This window comes from Cavia porcellus, unplaced genomic scaffold, assembly GCF_034190915.1.
Source record: "Cavia porcellus strain 051 isolate PalLab524CR breed Dunkin Hartley unplaced genomic scaffold, mCavPor4.1 scaffold_32, whole genome shotgun sequence".
NCBI lineage: Eukaryota > Metazoa > Chordata > Mammalia > Rodentia > Caviidae > Cavia > Cavia porcellus.
The window spans coordinates 21,178,748-21,199,864 of record NW_026947515.1 but is presented as its reverse complement, the minus strand read 5'-3'; the positions used below and the strand labels follow the sequence as shown (position 1 = coordinate 21,199,864).

At 43.4% G+C, this 21,117-nt stretch overlaps 1 protein-coding gene across 1 annotated transcript in view; it reads right to left on the bottom strand.

Annotated features, from left to right (window-relative positions):
• Nucleotides 1-17,091, bottom strand: part of Tnfrsf13b (TNF receptor superfamily member 13B) — a 29,345-nt gene extending 12,254 nt beyond the window's left edge. The window contains exon 1 of the mRNA XM_063242247.1: nt 16,977-17,091. The gene's annotated coding sequence lies outside the window, so the exon portion shown is untranslated. The remainder of the gene's footprint in view (nt 1-16,976) is intronic.
• Nucleotides 17,092-21,117: the final 4,026 nt, after the last annotated feature.

The following is a 21,117-nucleotide window of genomic DNA, read 5'->3' as shown; positions in this document are numbered from 1 at the left end:
GAACACCTTCTATATATTCACAGTGATCACTTCCCTTTTGAGTGTAGTTATTTCACACTGTCCCCCTCACTAATGGTGGTTGTCCCGTGGTGGGGCCTATTCCAACCTTCCCCCCATTGCTGCATCCCCAGGACCTAGATAATGGATAGTGCTTAGCAAATATTAGGTGCTCAGTAAGTGAACGGGGTTTTGTTTTGTTTGTGATCCTCCTGTCTCAGCCTCTCAGAGTGCTGAGACTTGAGCCTGCACCACTGCACCTGGCTAAGTGATAGTATTATAAAGCAGGTCTCTCCATGCCTAGTCTGCGGCAAGCACTCAGAACCTATCAACTTCTGCTCATTCCTTTTACTAAGGTGTGCAACATGCACAATGACGCATGTACTGTGCGTACGTCTTACACATACAGACTGGCAATTGTATATACATTGCATCTTTGCAGCCCACATCAAGACTGAAATCATTTCCACTCCTCTGATGATTCCCTGGAGCCACCTCCCATCCGGTCTCTACTGCTGGGGGGATGCTGTTCTGATTTTATCCTGCTGTGGTGCTGAGATTTGATCCCAGGACATCACACATACTAGGCAAGTGCTCTACCACTGAGCTATCCCACCGGTTCTACTGTTCTGATTTTTTATCACCATGGGCTGATATTACCCATTCTGGAGCTTTGTGCTTGGCTTCATTTGCCCACATAATCTCTGAGCCTCCCGTGATGATGTCCTCAGCAGTCTATGTCACGGTGAGCTGCTATTCCACGAATGCATCATTCCCTCGTCCTGTCTGAGTGTCCCCTACCAATACTCCTCTTAAACATTTTGCCAGGCATTTGCTCATTCTTCAGCAAGAGCAGGCTGAGGACAGTGGGTCCCTGCCAACACAGCACCTTAAGCACTTCCTGCTGGAACCTGCGAGTCAAGTTCACCTGTCCTCAAAGGTCAGAAGGTAGAGAATGGGCAGAGATGGCAGCTGTTTTAGAGGTTGTAGGGCTGGAGGCTGAAGTTGGCTGCAGTGTAGATCTCTCCATGAGGATGCCCAGAGTAGGACGAGGTTGTCTGGAGCCAAAGGACTCCAGGACATCTCTAGAATTGGAAGCACTAAATTCTGGCAGGCAGTTACAGATCATCTGAGCATGGTGGTGCATGCCTATAATCTCAGCACTCAGAGCTGAGATTATAGAAGAATCACTGTCAGTTTGAGGCTAGTCTTGGCTACATAGTGAGTTCATGGCCATCTGAAATATACAGTGAGAACTTGTCTCAAAAAAAAAAAAATTAGGGATCACATGAGAGGTGAAGCCTGAAAGGACTGATTTGGAAATTGATATAAAAGGAGCTTTCCTCCAAGCACAGCCCCATTTCTAGGCGGGTGACAGCCCATTGTTCATCTGAGCATTAGACTGAGAGGCCTCCCCAAGGCACAGCTGAGGTAGCAAGAAGTCTTCCCTGGCAACAGACGGATTGAGTGAGAATTTTCCTCCTATCAGTCTCCCCATTTCCCACTCACCCTGAGGGGGGCCGAGGCTAAGCCTATTAACACTCCTTCCTGCTCACTCTGCAACTGGCTGGTAAGCTGCAGATACTGTCCTGGAAAAAGGGACCAGAAGATTTTTTAGAGGGACTTCCAGTGAGAAAGTCTCTCAAGACAACAGCCAAGTCCCGGAATGATCACACTGGCACAGAATATCTGCACCAACCCCCCACTTATCCAGGACTTGCAATCAGCAGCTCAGGGTTGCCCGCTATGGTAGCACCATTCCTGACCCACAGGAGAACTCAAGCCACGCATGTGGGGGTACATGGAGCCAACCGAGATGAAGCAGGAACTAGAAGAGTAAAACCAGTAACAGCAACAGTTGATATCCTCAGGAGTATAAAAAAGGTCACCTTCCTGAAAAATAATAGTGCACTCTTTTCCAAGAAGAACGTTCAAAAGAATTACTAGAACTATAAAATGTAGTCATCAGAATAAAAACATAGAAGGACAGATGTAGGAAGATGTAATTGAAGAAATTTCCGAGATGTGAAGTGATAGAATCATTTCAGGATGTCTGACAGCTGATTAATGATTGAGAGGATGTAAGTTTCCAGTTAAATGAGCTTAAAAGTCCCACCAGGATGTGAGGACACTAACACCAGGGAAGAGGTGGAACAAGAAGCTCAATCTGTTCTCTAAAAAAAAAAAAAAAAAAAAAAAAAAATTCTGTTATTCCTAGTAAGCAAGTCCAGCTGACAGAGGCCAGTGGAAGGAGCTACTTTGGAACTCTGGGGCTGCCCAGTGCAGGGTTGGGCTAAAAGGCTGGTAAATTTCAGAATTCTGGTGAATTTCAACCTACAACACAATGGTAGTTGCCATTCCAGTCCCAGCCCCAGGAAGGAGGCAGTGGGATGTTGCCCCAGTTTCCAGTACAGGTTGGTGGTACCAGGGTGATCAATAAGTCTTGTCCTCCAGTATTGGGGCTGCAAGTCCTGATTGCTGATTGCTGGTTTGGATCACTAAGTGGGGGCAAGGGGAGGGTCAGTGTAGTGCTAGTAATTATAATCTCCATCCCCCAGGGCTGAAGTGGCTTCTGAGGGACATAAGGAGACACTACTTTCCTTCCTCTTGGGAGCCAGACATGTGGGGAATCTTTGACAGTACGCTGGCTAGACAGAGAGAAAGAAAAAATGAGTGATCAACTCAACAAGAAATACACATTGCTTAAAAATAGTTCAATCCAAGTATCGTGGTGCACACTGGTAATCCCCATACTTGAGAAGATGAGAGAGGAGGATTGCTGCAAGTTCAGGGTCAGCCTTGGCTACAAAGTGGATTCAAGGTTAGCATGAGCTACACAGTGAAATCCTGTTCTGGAAAAAGGAACTTGTAAAAGTCACAATCAACTCCAGCCCTTAACAAGCAAGATTTAACTGCTAGGGAGTGAGAAAATCAGATTTCTAGAGCTGTTGCAACATAATAATCAAAATATACAGTTCTCAAGAAAATTGCAAAATATATAAAGAGGCTGGAAATATTAGAAAATAAAGAATTTGACAGTAAGCATCTCCAGGGAAGTTATATATCTGAATAATCAAGTCAAAGATATTGTTAAATCAGTGATCTTAAATTTATTCAATACACTGAAAGAAACCATGGACAAAGAATAAAAGAAACTATAGAAAACTGTGTAGGAACAAAATGAAAATATGAATAAAGAGGTAAAAATTGTAAGAAGGAATCAAACTTTGGAAGCAATCAAGAACACTTCAGTAAGGGCTGGAGGTTTAGCTCAGCAGCATAAGCGCCTGCCTTGCAAGCAGGCAGTCGTGAGTTCAATCCCCGGTACTGATAAAAAGGAAAAAGACAAAAAAAAAAAAAAAAAAGAAGAACACTTCAGTAGATTAATGTATAAGCAAACTGTGGTCAATCCAAACAACGGAATATTATTCAGCATGAAAAACAGCCAAGCTGTCAAGTCATGAGAAAACATAGAGTAACTATCGATCCATATCACTAAGTGAGAGAAACCAAGCTGAAATGTACTGTGTGATTCAACTTTAGGACGGTCTGGAGAAGTCCAAACTACAGAGGTTAGTGATTGGCATTGGTTGGGAAGGGAGGGATGAATAGATGGAGCAGTGAAATTATTTTGTACGGTGCCATGATGGTGGATATATGTGGGTATATTCTTGTCCAAATCCATGGAATGTGCACCACTGAGAGAGTCCTTACACCCATAGACTTTGGGTGATAAGGATGAGTAATCAAGGGTTCATTGATTCTGACCAATATATCACTGCAGTGTGGGGTGCTGGATGAGGGAGGCAGTGTGTGCAGGAGGGAGGGCAGGAACATCCGGGAACTCTCTGTGCGTTCTGTTCAGTTTTTCTGTGAACCTAATAAGTGTTTTACATATATCTATATCTATCATTATTATTATTATTAAAAAGGAACCAAACAGAAATTCTGAATCTAAGAAGTCGACCAGAAGAGTTTATCAGCAATTTTGAATAAGGGAATAAGCAGGGAACTCAGAGATAAGTCACTAAATCATTGTCTTCAGAAGAGCATTTAAATTTTAAAAAGAATTTTTAAAATTTTTAAAAGAATAAGGAGAAGAGTAAACAAGCCCCGAAGGATCTATAGGACCCCCTATCAAACATATGCTCATAGGAATTCCAGAAAGAGGAGAAATAAAAGGGCAAAAAATGGGCGTGGTGGCACATGTCTGTAATCCCAGCACTCAGGAGGCTGAGGCAGGAGGATCGTTGTGAATTTGAGGCCAGCCTGGGCCACATAGCTGGTTCAAGGCCAGCCTGAACTACACAGTGAGACCATGTCTCAAAAACAAACAACCAAAACAAAACAACCAACAAAATAAAAGGGCAGAAAAAAATATTTGAATAGTTCCCCCAAATATTAGCATATTGAATCCAACAACACATCAAAAAAATTATTCACCGTGATCAAGCAGGATCCATTCCCAAAATGCAAGGGTGGTTCAACATATGTAAATCAGTGACTGTGATATATGACATTAACAGAATGAAGGCCAACAGCCATGTGATCATCTCAGAAGACTTAGAAAAAGCATTTATGACAATTTAACACACATTTGCGATGAAAACTCTCAGTGGGATGCCACTCAGTGTGGAGGTGCCGGACTCAAGCCCCAGTGTCACACACAAGAATGCAGGTGTAGGAGGAACATGCCTCAGCACAGTGAGACTGTGTGTGACAAACCTGGCTACCGTCATACAGAAGAGAGACATGAAAGACTTTCCTCCTAGGGCTGGAAAAGACAAGGATGTCCATTCCATCCACGTTTATTCAACATGGTACTAGAAATCCTAGGCAGAGGAATTAGTCAGGAGAAAGAAAGAAAGGCCATCTATACTCACTCCATAGCAAACTAGCTAAAAAAGAAACTGAGAAAGCAGTCTCATAAACAGCTACAGCAATAATAATAAAAAAAGATAAGAACTACTGAGAAATAAACCTAACTCTAAGGTAAAAGATCTGTACAATGAAAACTATAAATTGGAAGGAGATTCTGTGTCCCACGAGGTCCTATTTAATAATGTAAAAATGGTCGTTACCCAGAGCAGCCTACAAAATTAATTGTTCATTAATTGTAACCCATCTCCCTGACAGTATGAGTGACATTCTTCACAGAAATGGGGGAAATGTTCTAAAATTTGTACCTAGTTAGCCAAAGCAATCTTGAGCAAATAAAAAAAGCTTGAGACATCACACTATTTGACTTCAAAATATACTACAATAATAACCAAAACAGGGGCTGGGGATTTAGCTCAGTGGCATAAGTGCCTGCCTTGCAAGTCTGTACGTCATGAGTTCAATCCCTGGTACCGATAAAAAAAAAAAAAAAAGAAAGGAAGAAGTAATAACCAAAACATGCAGACCACTGGAACAGAATGAAGAATCTAGAAATAAATGTATATATTTTACACTCAATTTTTTATAAAATGCTAAGAATATATGCTGGGAGGAAAGTCTCTTCAATTAATGATGCTGGGAAAACTGGATATCCACATGCAGAAGAAACTGGAATCCTATTACGATCTCTGACTGTAATGGATTGGTAACTGATGGTCAACTTAAACACCAGTGGAACTGAATCAGTGTGGGGCTGAGCGTGGATGGTCCTGAGGACAGTTGCCAGCATAAAAAGGAGACCTGGAGAGGAAGAGTAGCATTGTGGGTCCTCCTAAGTTTGTTGTTTGGAGCCATTGGTTCTCCTGGAGGAGCTTGTCATGCTGACTCTCCTGATATGAACTCAGCTGTTACCATCAGAGGAGCTCAGGACCTTGTGGTTCACTCTGAGGGAGCTCTGGTCCTTACTTTTAGTTCCTGGCTCCAGAGGGGAAGATGTGTGCTATTTAATATCCAGGAGAAACTTGTCATGCTGGTTTCCTGATACAAACTCAACTGTTCTCACTGTCACTGAGGATGGCTGTGGTGTTTTTCAGGGGAGCCCTGGTTCTTATTTTGAGTGTTGCTTCTCGACTCAGCTGCAGAACCCTCAGCCTACTGGCACAGATCCTTCACCTCAATGGCATAGAATTTCTAGCTTCCACCACTGTTCTTTGGGTCTTCCCAATGCAGATCGGTGAAATAGACTTGCATGAGACATTGTCGTTGTCTCTAGGCTCTGAAATTATGAAGGTTATTGCCATGGGATCAAGGCCTTCCGCTGGATCCAGGTCTTTAGTGTTGTCAACAGATTTCCAGTACTTTCTTTGTATTTGACTTCTTGGGTGATCATTATAAATAATACTATAAATTATGCATCTTTCTGTAATTGTCCTCTTTTCCCCTGACTACAACAAAAATTGGTACCGAGAGTAAGGTCATTGCTGTGATGTTGCCTGGCTATGTGGTTCAAAAGCTGTTGGAAATGGCTCGTGGAAGAGTTTGGAAAGCTTCAGCAATGTCGCCTGAAAGAGTAGAGCTGAAACATCTTAGGCTGTTCTGTAGAGGAGATTCTGTTCAGAGTTTAGGAGACCAGAAGGCTGATAGAAAGCCTGCCAGTAAAGACCAGGCCTGGGAGGTTTCTGTTGGGAAGGACTGCATTGGGTGTTGGACTCCACACAATGTATGTTATGGCTTGGCAGAAAGTTTATCTGAATTTTGTTCATGTCTAGAGACTTTGCCTGAGATTGAGGTCAAGGGCAGCAGACTGATCAATCTGGCAATAGAAATTTCAAGGCAGTCAAATGTTGAGGCAGTGGCATGGCTATTTTGTTTTTTTGGCTTCTTTTTTTTTTTCCCTTGCAGATTTATGTTGCAAATCAAGAGCAAAGAGTCCAGCAGAATGATTTAAAATGCTGTGAGTCTGACTGGGGAAAAAAGCTCCAGTAAATTTGTGGACTGTAAAGATAGAGGTGAGATCTCAATTGCTGAGAAGGAACAGAGAAAAAAGATGGCCTGAGGTGTCATGGGAAGCAGCAGGTCCTCATGTTTTGCATCCACAAAATTGCAAAAGTGAGACTTTGCTTTGAGGAGAAAGCCACAGAGGACCATGTTCTAAAATGGTGGTGGCAGCACCAGTTTCCAGAATGGCAGCAACCCAGAGAATCTGTTTCATGAAATTGGATTCAGGGTGCTCAGCAATCCAAACACTGGACTCTGACATCCAAGAGAGAGGAAAGCCTGGCCTCTGCTCGGACTGGCAGCAGACCCTGGCATCATCCATGAAGTGCTGGTTTTAGGCTCCTGCAGAATGGAAGAGTTCTGAGGTTGAAAGGCTTCCACCCCAATTTCAGAAGGTCTGGGAGGCCAGGCAGTGCGTGCCTGAGAGGGCAGTGTGTGAATCTGTGAGTGAGAAGCCAAAGGTGCAATGGAGAACCCAGCAGTTTGTGTCTTGTATGTAACTGTTCTCCTTGAAACCCCTGACTACAACATTGACTTTCACCAGTTATAAAAATCAACCCCAAATGCATTACAGAATAAAGTGGAAAACCAAAACCTGTAAAACTATTAGACAAAAATACAGCAGAAATACTTCAGAACATTGATTTAAACAAGTGTTTTTCCGATAGAATCTCAGGAGTATAGACAAGAGAAGCAAAAATAGACAGAGGATTGCATCCAATGAAAAAGCTTCTACGCCGGGCATGGTGGCTCATGCCTGTAATCCCAGCACTCGGGAGGCTGAGGCAGGAGGATCATTGCAAGTTCGAGACCAGCCTGGGCTACAAAGTGAGCTCAAAGCCAGCCTGAACTGCACAGCAAGACCCTGTCTCAAAAAGACAAAAAAAGAAAAGAAAAAGCTTCTACATAACATAGTATAGAGACAACCTACAGGATGGGAAAAAAATGTTACAAGTACTCATATACAGAATATACAAAGAACTTAAACATATCAATATAAAAAATCTTACTAGAAATAGGCAAAAGTTTTGAACAGACATTTCTTTTAAAAAGACATACAAATCCAGGGATTTGGCTCAGCAGCACAGGGCCTGCCTGACAACCATGAGGTCATGATTTTGATTCCCAGTATCAAAAAAAAAAGACATGCAAACCCAGATGTGGTGGTTCATGCCTATAATCACAGCACTCTGAGAGACTGAGGCAGGAGGATTGCAAGTCTGAGCCCAGCCTAGGCGACTCAGTGAGACCCTGTCTAAAAAACTTTAGAAAGACATACAAATAGCTAACAGATATATAAAAAGATGCTCAGTGTAACAAACTATCAGGAAAATGCAAATGAAAACCACAATGAGACATGATCTCACCCCAGTGAGATAATTCACTATTCAAAAACCAATCAATATAATGCATCACATTAAAGAATGATGAGAAAAACCATATGATCCATCTCAATTGATGGCAGAAAAAACACTGGACAAAATCCAACATTTAGCTGGGCATAGTGGCACATGCCAGTAGTCCCAGCACTCGGGAGGCTGAGGTAGGAGGATTGCTGTGAGTTCAAGGCCAGTCTGGTCTGCAAAGTGAGCTCAAGGCCGGCTGAACCATACAATGAAACCCTGCCTCAAAAAGACCCCAAACAAACAAACGACAAGCCCACCAAAATCCAACATCTTTTCATGATTAGAAAAAATAAACTAGGAACAGAAAAGCTCCCCTAGCAAGAAGAAGGCCATATATGAAAAAAAAAAAAACCACAGCCAGCAGCACACTCAGCGCGGAAAGACTGAGAGCTGCTCACACTGAGATGAGGAAGACGATTACCATTTAGCATAGCCCTGGAAGAAGCACTCGCCAGCACTCAGACAAGAAAACAGAAAGGTATCCAAACTGGAAAGGAGGAAGTGAATTATCTCTGCCCACAGATGATATGATCCTATGTTTTTAAAAAAAAAAAAAAAACCTAAAATCTATACACATGTGCACACACATAGAACTATTAGTGCTAATTTAAAAAAACTCAGCTAAGTTGTAGGATATAAAATCAGCACACTAAATCAATTGAATTTTTATAGTCTTGCAACAAGCAATCCTAAAAGCAAATCAAGAAAACCCACTTACAATAGTATAAAATGTAATAAACTATTTAGGAATACATTTAACCAATGAGGAAAAAGAAGCATACTCCTAAATCTATAAAAACATTTCTAAAAGAAACTAAAAGGACCTCAACACATCTTGTGTTCATGAGTTTGACAACTATTGTTAAGAAGTCAATACTATACAAATTTACTTTCTAACAAAATCGTGAGGTTGTTAAAGAAAAATGATCTTAAAATTCAAATGGAATTGTAAGAGACTGTAAGAAGCCAAACAATCTTACGAAGAGCAAAGTTGGAGGATCAAACTTCCTGAGTGCAAAACTTACTACAAAGCTTAAGTTATCAAAACAGTATGGTGTCATAAAGACAGACATATATGCCAGTGGAATAGAATACTGAGTCCAGAAATAACCTTCACATAGATGATCAAATGATTTTTGACAAGACTACCAATGGTTGAAAGATAGTCTTTTCAACAAATAAAGTTATCACCATAAGTGTATAATTCAGTGATATTAAACACATGTACAACACATCCACATGCAAAAGACTAAAAAAAGATGGCCTGAGGTGTCATGGGAAGCAGCAGGTCCTCATGTTTTGCATCCACAAAATTCACACCATAACATAAAAAATAACTCAAAACTGACCTAAGACAGAAGAATAAAAGTATAAAAACTTTAAAAGACAACAATAGGGAAACATTACACAGTAAATTTGCCAGTGACACCAAAGGCACTGACAACAAAAGAAAAAAATTAGATAAACAGTTTCCTCAAAATTAAAAAGTTTTACGTATCGAAAGACACTATTGAAGAGAGTAAAAAGACAACTCACAAAATAAGAGCAAATATTTGTAAATTCTACATTTGCTAAGGGGTTAATACTTAAAATATGTAAAAACAAAAACTTCTAACACTCAGCAACAGAAAAACAAGTAAAAATTGGCAAGACTTGAATCAACATTTCTCCAGATACATAAAAGGGAATGTTCAACTTCATTTGTCATTAAAGAAAAGCATGCAAAACCACGAGACACCATTTCATGTTCACTGAGGTGGCTGTTATAAAAAATGCATAAAAAACAAACATTGGAGGGGCGGGGGATTTAGCTCAGCGGCATAAGCGCCTGCCTTGCAAGCAGGCAGTCGTGAGTTCGATCCCTGGTACCGGTAAAAAGGAAAAAGACAAAAAAAAAAAAAAACAAAACAAAAAATACCAAACAAACAAACAAACATTGGGGCTGCGGAGAAATTCGTGCCTTTTTGTATATTGCTCATGAAAATGGATAATGAGGTAGCCTCTGTGAAAAATGGCTGGGCAATTCATCAAAAATTAAACTTAGAACTAGCAGGAGGCCCAGCAGTTTCACTCTTAAGCAAATATCCAAAAGATCTGAACGCTGGGGTAGAAACAGACTCCTGCTGCCCACCAGTGCTCAGGGCAGCACTGTGCACAGCAGTCACAGAGGAAGCGTCGGCAGCCGAGCAGGAGACGGTGGATGAGCAAGATCTGTTGGGGTGTGCAAAGGCATGCTCCTCGGCTGCTGAAATGAGTGAGGTCGTGATGTGTTCTCCAACGTGACGGACCTCAAAGACTGACACTGCATAAGTCCATGTACAGGAAGGAAGAAGGATAGGCAAATGCATACGGTGAGAAAACAAAGCAGTGGCAGTTGTGCATGTGCTTAACATCACTGAATTATACACTTAATGGTGATTAAATGGTACCATTTGTTATGTGCATTTTACCACAGAGAAGCAAACTGGCAAGGATAGAGAAATTAGAGCCTTTAAATTCGGAACAACATTACCTTCAATCTAGAGCCCTGGGTGGTACCGATCAAGCATGGAGTGGACAAACACATAGGCAGATTTACCAGATCTTGGTGATCCTGGGCTTGTGCTCCATCAAATCCAGGAATAAGCAGCACCATGAGGAGCAGATGAGGAAAAACAGCAGGGAGGGGGCTGGGGATTTAGCTCAGCGGCATAAGCATCTGCCTTGCAAGCAGGCAGTCGTGAGTTCGATCCCCGGTACTGGAAAAAAAAAAAAAAAAAAAAAAAAAAAAACAGCAGGGAGGTGAAGGAGGTCCAAAGAAGAGCTGCTTATAGGGCTGGAATGCCCTCTTCCAGCTAAGTGAAAGCGAGCGAGGTCACAACGACACATAGAAATGTTGGAGGAGAAGGTTATGTGACCAGTGGGCAAGAGAGCTGGAAAGGAGTCAATGATGTGCACAGAAAACATAGACATTATCAACACCAAGGAAACCAAAGAGACCAATAAGAAAGAAAGGTAATAAAAGGTACGTGTGTGGCTCAGAGGTGGACAATACTGATACCGCCATAACCTCTCCTCCCTGAGGCCCCATGTCGTCACCTGAAAAAGCAGGATGCTATGGCTCACATCGTAGAGTTTTTGTGAGCATTATGTGCACGGCAAGGGCTCAGCACAGCACTGGGCATATAGGAAAGCCTGGCCTCCTCAGCTATTGCCACTATTAATATCACCACTCCCCACAATATAGAGTCCTGTGCTGGCCTAGACTTAGATCAAGAAAGTTTTTTTTTTAAAAAAAACAGCTAATTCCTGCCAAAAGGCCTAAAGCCAGGTCCCCTCATCTCTGGATGGTAAGCAGTGGAGTCTGTGAGGAGACACCTTGGCCATGAAAACCTGAAGCTGGACTTGAAGAGAAAGAACAATAGTTTTCACAGATAGGAAAAATTCTTCCTCTTACTTTTAAACCAAATACTAACTGCGAACTTGGGCCAGGGGCTCCCGGATGGCTGCCACCAGTAGGGGGCAGGCTGGTCAGGAGGAGGCTGTCGTGGAGACCTGGGTGCAGGAGGACCAACTTAGGTCTTTAATGTTGCTTTTTTGGTTGTTTGTGAAGGAGGAGGGGAAAGAGGAGGTGGGGTGGGAGGTGAGGCAGGAGGAAAAGATGGCTTTTTGTTTCTGGTAGTTGTTCTATGACTTCTCACTGGATCCTTCTGAAATACTGTAAATAGCCTGGGACCTGCCCTGGCTGTCCCATTTCTGTTTGACACTAACTTTTCTCAGGGGTGTGAGCTACTGGCCCTGGGTCTAAAGTCAGAAAAGCTTGTTTAGGTCCTGAGATAACCATTTGAGTCACTCTCAGTTTTCGGTTTATAAAACAGGACAACCATTTCTACCTGCTCTGATTTCTGCCGCTGGTTAGCTCGTTCTGAGAACCACCATCAAACGTCAGGCTGCCTGCAGCAGAAAAATGTCTGTGGCAGGAACAAAATGGCGGGGTCATCTTGGCAAAGGGCCTGAACCACACGAGGCCTCAGTTCTCTCACCTGTGAGTAGCATCTCTGGCTTCCCTGGATAGGTTTCCGTCACGTGTGTGTAGCTGACTCACGGCCTGGTGTTACTATGGTTGGCTATTCACACATATGTTGTATAAAATATAACAGGCTGATAATTATTTTATAATAATATAAAGGAATTATAATATTAATGACAGTATTCTTACAGTTAGGTAGGAGCAAGACAGAGGAGAATGGGCATAGATAATAACAACATACTTTACATTTCCACAAGCTACAGAAAGAATTTTGAAAGTTGTCACCATAAAGAAGTAAGTGTTTGAAGCCAGGCATGTTAACACACACCTGTAATTCCAGTGCTAGGGAGGCTGAGGCAGGAGGATTGTTGTGAGTTCAAGACCAGCCTGGGCTGCAAAGTGAGCTAAAGCCAGCCTGAACTGCACAATGAGACCCTGTCTCTAAGGAAGAAAGAAAGAAAGAAAGAAAGAAAGAAAGAAAGAAAGAAAGAAAGAAAGAAAGAATAATGAAACAAATGTATGAGAAGATAGACATGTCTACAATTTGATTTAAATACATAATTTATACATGTGTCAAAGCATCACATGGTAACCCACTAACAAGTATAATCTTGATGTTTGTGTGTATTGTGAATATTCTACTTTCCTCTGTTTTATTTATCCCTGAATCTGGTGCGGTCCCAAATACAGGCACACACGAGGTGCTCCTAGCTGAATGACCCCCTTGCACATAGCTATCCTGTGTGCAAACTGAATGGATCGCAGTGACAGGGTAGCATCCTCCTCTCCCGCTGTGCCTCCTCCATCCAAGCAGCACTGCAGAGGGGGGCGCTGGGGACAAGAAATCAGGAATCCTGGCTGTGGCTTTCCAAACTCAGAAGAAAGTGACTAGGCAGAAACACACAGGGAAATAATTTCTCCCAGATGAAAGAAACAACCCAGCCAAAGGGTTAAAAGTGAGAAAAATAAGAATATAAAAAGTTATAGAGAAGAAACCATTGGATGATTTCTTTACAATCTTGGAGTGCGAAAGGCCTTTAACTATGACCCTAAATCCAAAATCCATAGGAGAAAAGGTTGATAAAATAGCAAAAAATAAGCAATCAAACAAACAAAAACCTTCATGGAAACAGGTACCTTAAGGAAAGTCCAAAGACATATGAAAAGTGGGGACACAACACTTTCAACTCTTCTATGAGGGATAAACAGAGAAAGATCACCTACTTAAAAAAAAAATAGGCACAGGTACTGAAGAGACAGTCTATGGACAGAAGTGTCACACCAAGACGTGCGCTCTCATTCAGAAAGGGCAGTCACATGGTACCATCTTTCTCCAGCAGTGTTTTTCAAATCCAAAGGTTTAATAACACCTTCTATTGGCAAAGCCATATGGAAAGCAGTGCCCACACTCATTATGGAAGAAGGGTAAAAGGGGCTGACCTCATGGGGCACCACCGGGCCACATGACCCGAGGACTAAACCCAGATTTATACCACAATTGATGAACACATTGCAGCAATGTATGTAAGAACCAAAGATTGACAGTAACCTGAACACCTATCAGCGGGGGGTTGACTTGAATAAACTACAGCACGCTTACTTGCTAGATTACTATGCAACTATTTCAGGAGATAATGGAGGTACCACAGATGCAGTTCTATGGCAGAGTGCTTGGCTAGCATAGGTGAGGGCCTGACTTTAATCCTCAACCACCCTAAACACATACACACATTACTGATGACACAGTCTTTGTATACACGTGTTCACAGAAGCATTACCAGTGAGTCGAAGAGAGAAAATGTACATCAATCAGTAAATGGATAAATAAAGCATGACATATCCATAAATGAATATTATTTAGCCATGACAATGAATGGTGCTCTGATACATGCTGTGACATGGGAAATACTTGAAAACATTGCACTAAGGGGACAGCAAGTCACGATGTGCCACATGGCACCTGATTCCACTGCTAGGCAATGCCCCAAGCAGGGAAAACTACAGTGATGGGAGGATGAGTGGTAATCTTGGGCAAGGGTGGGCCAAGTAAAGGGTGACAACTCTTATTATTAGGGGTTTAGAATGTTCTGAAATTATATTGTAGCTATGGCTGCATAGCTCAGTAAACATATAAAAACATGGAATTGTGCACCTTAAATGGATAAACATGCAAATTATGTCTCATAATGCTCTTTGTCCTGGGGAGGCAGGACTGCGCAGATGTGGGTGAGGAGGGAAGGAGGACTTCCTGTTGTATGTCTTTCTATCCTTTCTGGGTGTCAAACGGCATGACCACATCTATCCAAAAGAGAATTTTAAAATGAAAGGGTCAAGCAAAATTAAAAAGAGATCTTTTTAATTGGAAGGAGAGATGAGAAAGAGGAAACGAACTCCTACCTTGGATTCACTATCTATTGATGGCTTGGCAGACAGCAGGTTTGATGGCACATGGGCATGGGCAGTCCCAGAGAGACTCCACGGCCCATTCATGGCCTGCGAGCCACCAATGCCACTGGACTGAATGTGCAGAGAGGCCCCACTGACCACATGGAGCATCCTCGGCTGACTAGAATGTTCTTTTCCACCTTCCCCCACCTGGGCCTCTGTAAGATTCTAAGAGTCACCATCCTGCCCCAGAGAGAGGCGGGAAATCCCCAGAAGTCATGGGAACCAGAGCTAGAGAAAGAAGCTCCACTGGAGGACAGGGAGGAAGGGAAGAATTTCTCCAGCTCATGGAGTCCATAGCTGGGCTCATGCTTGGCTTCAGCAGGGCTCAGACACAAGGGGAGCCAATCCCCCGCACCCTAAACCAGAGAGCAACTATGAGGGATGATTCTTAGAGCCCTCCGCTGGGCCTCCTGGCACGCTTGGCTAGTCACCAGGCGCTATACACCAAGAAAGACCTCTGTGGCCAAAGCAAAAAAACGCTGGGTTAAAAAAAGTCGCAGCCAGACGGTGACTTACATTACTCAGAAAAGCCTTGAACCACGCCAGAACCATGATTTGCTGGGTTCCCTCTGCAGGGTCCTTTGCAACTGCTCAACAGCAACAAGCACCCCAAAAGATAAGGGCAAAGAATATTTCTGACCCAAATCTGAAACGCACTGGATTCAATGCTCACTTTTGCAGAAAGGCATTTTTATTTTTTTCAATCAATCTGTGCCTTTGTAAAACGGACATATCACAAGTTGAGCTATTACTCTGCTCTGATTACCTTGAAAGAGGAAGCAAAGACACATATTTCTCAGTATCAGTATAATAAGATTGTTTATGTGAAACGGTCTCACCATTATGCTTAAATAAAAACACTCCAACAGTTTAAGAACAGAATGAGACCTGAAACTATAGCTCTTTGCCTGCAATTTATTGCTGTTATGCAAAACATTTTCCTATTTGAGCAAAACAGCATTGTATGTTAAATTACATTATTGTGGTTCATTTGCATTGTATTGGTTTTATATTTTTGTTTTACTTTAATTTGAAGAGGCTTTAGCTTTGATTGTTTCATGAGAACTACAAGCAAGAAGAAATATTGCTGTTATGTTGATCAAAATGTAAGAAATAGTAAAATAAAATTATTTTCCATTAAGTAAAAGTCAAAGCATTTTTAAAACTGCAGGCCTTCTCAAAACCTTTACTTGTGATTCTTCAAAAGAGAGTCTGACAGGTTCAAAGCGCTTTTGTGTTTTTTGAGGGACTTCTACAGGGCGGCAGCTGCTCTGTATGTCACAGCCCAGGGAAAGGTCTCCCCCAACATCACAGAGCCAGTCTATGAGCAGTTAGAGCGGGAATGCTTTCCTTCCTGGCTGGCCAATTCCACGACCCCAGGCAGCCTCTGTGGGTGCTAGGTCACAACTCTGGCTGGTTCCCAACTCCTGGTCCCGGTACCCAGGGTGAGTTCACCCTGTGTCAAGGAACCATCTGTCACAGCATGTCCAGCTCTCTAAGAAACTTCAAGTACAAGAGCCTTTGGCTTGGGATGTGTGTGGGGAAGTTGTTGCAGGACACAGATGAAAATCAGAAACAAAACATGCTCCAAGACCAGGCCAAGGGGGACTGGGCCTGGGAGCCCAGACTGGGCCCCTTCTCACATGGCCTTGTTTCTACCCACAGGGAGGGGCAAGACCCCTTTTTTCCTTTCTAAGCAGCAGGGTCTTCCAGGGGACCTTTGCTGCCTTTGAGCATACTTTTAAAACATGCACCGATGAAATGGTAAAGGATAAAAGGTCCCATTGCCTTAACAAATAATCATCAAGCAAAAAACACAATAATAACGAGATGAAACAAGAACCAGACTGGGTTAAAACATGCAACCAAACATCTAACGTGGGGCATGTTGGAATCCCAATCTTAAATCGACTGAAAAAGACACTAACAGGATAATCAGGTACGCATTGATACTGACCGGCTACTGAGTAACATTTAATAGTGGCAATGGAAGGATGGCTAGTTTGGGGGCTTGTTTAGAAACTTTAAGAGACGAATCTGGATGTTCTATAAACCACACCACCTGATGTTAAGGATTTGCTTTAAAATGATCCAGTGGGAACAATCCTGCCTGTGGCACCCTCCAGTGTTGGGTCCCCTCCTGGAAAGCAAGACCCACACCCCAAAGCGCCTAGGCTCGGACTCTGCACATGTAAGACCCGCAACCCAGAGCTCCCTCCCCACCTGACCCTGCTACTCACAATACACCTCCAGCCCCTGCTGCTCCGGCCTTTCGTCTGCTCTGGCCCAGACCACTCATTACTCAGGGAGTTTATTATTAGCCTGCGATTTGATTAGTGCCTGGGCTGAGCTTCCTGGGTTTTCCCCTCAACCTGGAGTATGTAAATCACTGGCCTGCCTCCCACCTCTGCGCCTGCGCACTCAGACCCAGGAACCTGGTTGAGCAGCCTGGTGCAGCTCTGACCAGGTCCCATCAGCCCTGTCCACTGTCCTGCACAGGGCATCCTCGCACTCCCATCCTAGCCCCTGACGGGCATCTTTTGTGTGGTTTGGGTAATTTCAGATGGCGCCTGGCCCACTTCAGGTTGATCTCTCCGGCCCCACAATACACCCCAAGCCAGGCCAGCTCTTGGGAAACCCAGCCTAAGATCTGCATGGTTAGGGCTCTTCTCTGGTCCTGGACAAACTTGTCCTACTTCATTGCCTGACTCTCTCCTGCTGTCCCTTCTGCAAGGTTCAGTGCAGGCAGCACTGCCTCCCAAACCTGTCCCTGATGCCCCTTCCCTTTAGGTGCTCATTCTCTGACCTTCTTTAGCCTTCTCCTCACCCCTATCAGAGCACTGAAGAGACTGGGGACTAGAGTCAGGTAGCCTAAGTCTGAGTCTTGAGTCTGCACTAGGTTTGATGGCAATTCACGTAGGTAATGTCCTGTACCTCCATGTCCTGTCCTGTGAAATGGGTATAGAACATTACCTGTCCCACAAGCCACTGTGAAAATGAAAGGCGTCAACAGTAGAGTTCTTAGAGTAAGTTCATGGTACACTCAGTTCTCCGCAAATGACATCAAGAATTAACACTGTAGGCCTTAGCACCCTGTAGTGTAGCTTGGTTCTCGGTGCTTTCCCCGCCAGGGGAGAGAAGCCCAGCATGGACTTCCAGGTCCATCACAGCACTATTCACAATAGTCTGGATACGGACTGACCTGCCTGTCCATCGGGAGATTTGGATAAGGAAAATGTGGCACGTATCTACCACAGAACACTCTTCAGCCTTTATAAGGCAGGGAATCTGTCATGTGCGTCCACATGGACAGACCTGGAGGACACTATGTTAAGCGAAACAAGACAGGGACAGAAAGACAAAAACCCCATGTGTTCTGACTCATATTGAATCTAGAGAGATCAAGGGTAGAATGGTGCCTACCAGAGGCTGGGGAAGGATACATGTTGGTCAACAAGCACTAAGTTAACTGCACGGAATGTGTAAGTACATTCTGGTGTTTTGTTGCATAGTAGGGTGACTATTGTAAACAATAATGTGCAACTCAAAATAGCTAGGAAAGAGCTGGGGGTATAGCTCAGTGGTGGCGTGCTTGCCTGACATCCGTGAGGTCCTAGGTTTGATCACTGGCACCAAGTGGTGGGGTGAGGAGGTATGATTGGTTCACCAGCTGGCGAAGTTTCACAGTGTGGTTCTATCCGGTGCTGGAGGTGATCTACGGAAAAGTGAATCTACTTCCTACTGGAGGCTGTCATCGGGCAGCACTAGTTTGGAAGGCAGCCTGCCAGGCCTATTAAAATGTAGGTGATGCACCTCCCCTGTGCCCCAGAAATTCTCTATCTCAGAAGCCCTGTTATTGATGACAAGAGACGAGGAACAATCTAAATGTCCATCCATAGAGGGTGGCTGATAACAGGGACCCAGGCCGTGAAGAGTAGAACACACAACAACTAAAGAGGGTGACGTGGTCTACAAGCTCATCAGAGGGCTGTAGAGTGAAAAAAAGTAGCTTATAGCATGGTGTTTCACTGTTAGCAAAACAACACCAAAAGCTAATTGTGGGTGCACATGCACACATGCACTCCCACTCTGTGCTCCCAGAATCGTATGCCTAGGAAGAAGTGCCCGGGAAGTCTGAGGGACAGGCATAGTGACAGCGACTTCTTCCAGCACTCCAGAACTAGGGATGGTGTTCTGAGAGGACTTTAGCCCTATAGGGGAGATTTTCATCTATGGTGTCAATAACAAGCAGCCGAACCACGCTGGGTTTTGAAGGAGGTGACCAGTAGACTCCGTTGCCAGGAACGGCCTGCCTGTTGAAACGGGACAAGCCGAGCAAGTGTCACTTCTGAATGCCTGCACTATGTCCCCCTGTCTTCCAGACTGGGGCTTTGCTCTCTCGTAGGCACCTGGCCCATGGGGTTTGCTCAGTCAGAAACTCATATCCACCTGCTGAGCAGACTGTGCCTTCCAGAAATGGAACTGGCCTTGGCCAGCCTGGCCTTGCTGTCCGGAGCCACACCTGTGCTCTGGTCACACAGAACACTTTGGGGTTTCAAAGCCAGCGTGTGCTCCGCCTGAGATGAGAACAGTCAAACCCAGCTGAGTCCAGTGCTGGACACTGGGAGTTGAAGGGAACAGGTCCCTCCTGTATCACTATTGACTCCTGGGACCACTATTAGACTCTTGTTGGTGAGACCCTCCTCCAGCAGCGCTGGAGGTTTCTGAGCCTCAATCTTCACTTTCCAAATCTCATTCTGAAACCAGCCCCTGTTGAGCCATTCCCCAGGGGCAGGCAGGTTTCTTCTAATTATCAGCTTCACGGGCAAAGTGACAGGTGAATTTTAGAACCTTGGGGCTGAGGAGCTGGTTCACTTATGTATATAAAATTAAACAGAATGCACACATGATAAAGGAAAAATTCAAACAGCATAAAAGGAAATACAGTGAGAAATAAGCTTCTCTCATCCAGACACTTTAGAGATACCATTTGCAGCCTTCTGGCCAAGCCCAGGCACTCAAGTGTGTATTAAGTGTCACCAGATAATAAATTTCCCCTCTTTCCCCCTATAAATTTTTTACACAATTGCTGGCTAATACAAATTAAACACACTGACTTTTTTGCATCAGTTTTTTTTTCATTTAATGTATCTTGGCATTCAGGCCAGATCATTTTTAACAAGATCTTAAACTGCTCATTTTGGCCAGACTCGGTGTTACACACCTATAACCCCAGCGCTCAGGAAGCTGAGGCAGGAGAATCACAAATTTGAGGCCAGCCCAGGTAACTTAGTGATTTCATGAGACCCTGACCAAAATAAAAAATAAAACAGGGCTGGAAATATAGCTCAGTGCTGAAGTCCTGCATTCAACCCCTCATGCCCTAAATTAATTATAATAATTATTAAAATAATAAATAAAATGTTCACTAAGAATAATGCTCATAGAAAGAATTTGTAGCGTACTCACTGTGTTATATAGGCATTGCCCTGCATCTGTTGGTTCAATATATATTTTACTTTCTTCATGTCTCTTTGAAGAGCTTGAGTCACATAAGTGGAACTGTTTAATTGAAGAGAATAATGTTGGTTAACGTTTCCCTGTGACATTGTCTCACACTGTGTTACAGCATGGCCGTCCCGAAGACCCGTGGCCAGGCCAGGCCCCTTTGATGGAGGCCCTGAGCCAGTTCTGAAGGTAAGAAACCGAAGGAAAGAAAAACAAGAGTATCCAAAATAGGATATTTCTTCGACTGTTCGGAGTGCAGTGAAAGCCCTCATTTTCATCAGTGTGATTTACATAGACCACTCAGAAGTGCCGTTTCCCAGGTTGCTAATCTCGTTGTTCCCTCCATCGGCACCCATTTCTGAGAAATGTCAGACAGCATTATTTTGGCAAAACTCAATTCAAAGAAGGGAACAGTAGTTTCTTTATAATGAAAATCCCCAACTTTCTGCGGGAAGACCTAGATTCTCTTTTTATTTTAAAACATTTCCCTTAACTTTAAAAAAATTTTTTATCTTACTGATTGATTGATTAATTAATTGATTTTCTGTACAGGAGATTGAACCCAGGGCCTTTGCCCTGAACTACATCTCCAGCCCTTTTAAAAAAAAAAATATTTTATTTTGAGATAGGGTTTTCCTAAGTCATTAATTTACCCAAGCTGGTCTCAAACTTAGAATCATTTTATCCCAGCTTCCCAGAGTGCTGGAATTACACATATGCAGTACCACCCACACTCTTGATCATTTTTATTATGAAATAATTATAAAAGTGAGAGCCAGCTTAAAAGGGAACCATCATGAGTGCCCGTGACACCTCCCCCTGGCTCGGCAACTTTTCACATTTGAGGATCCATCTGTCCACGTCCGTCTCCTT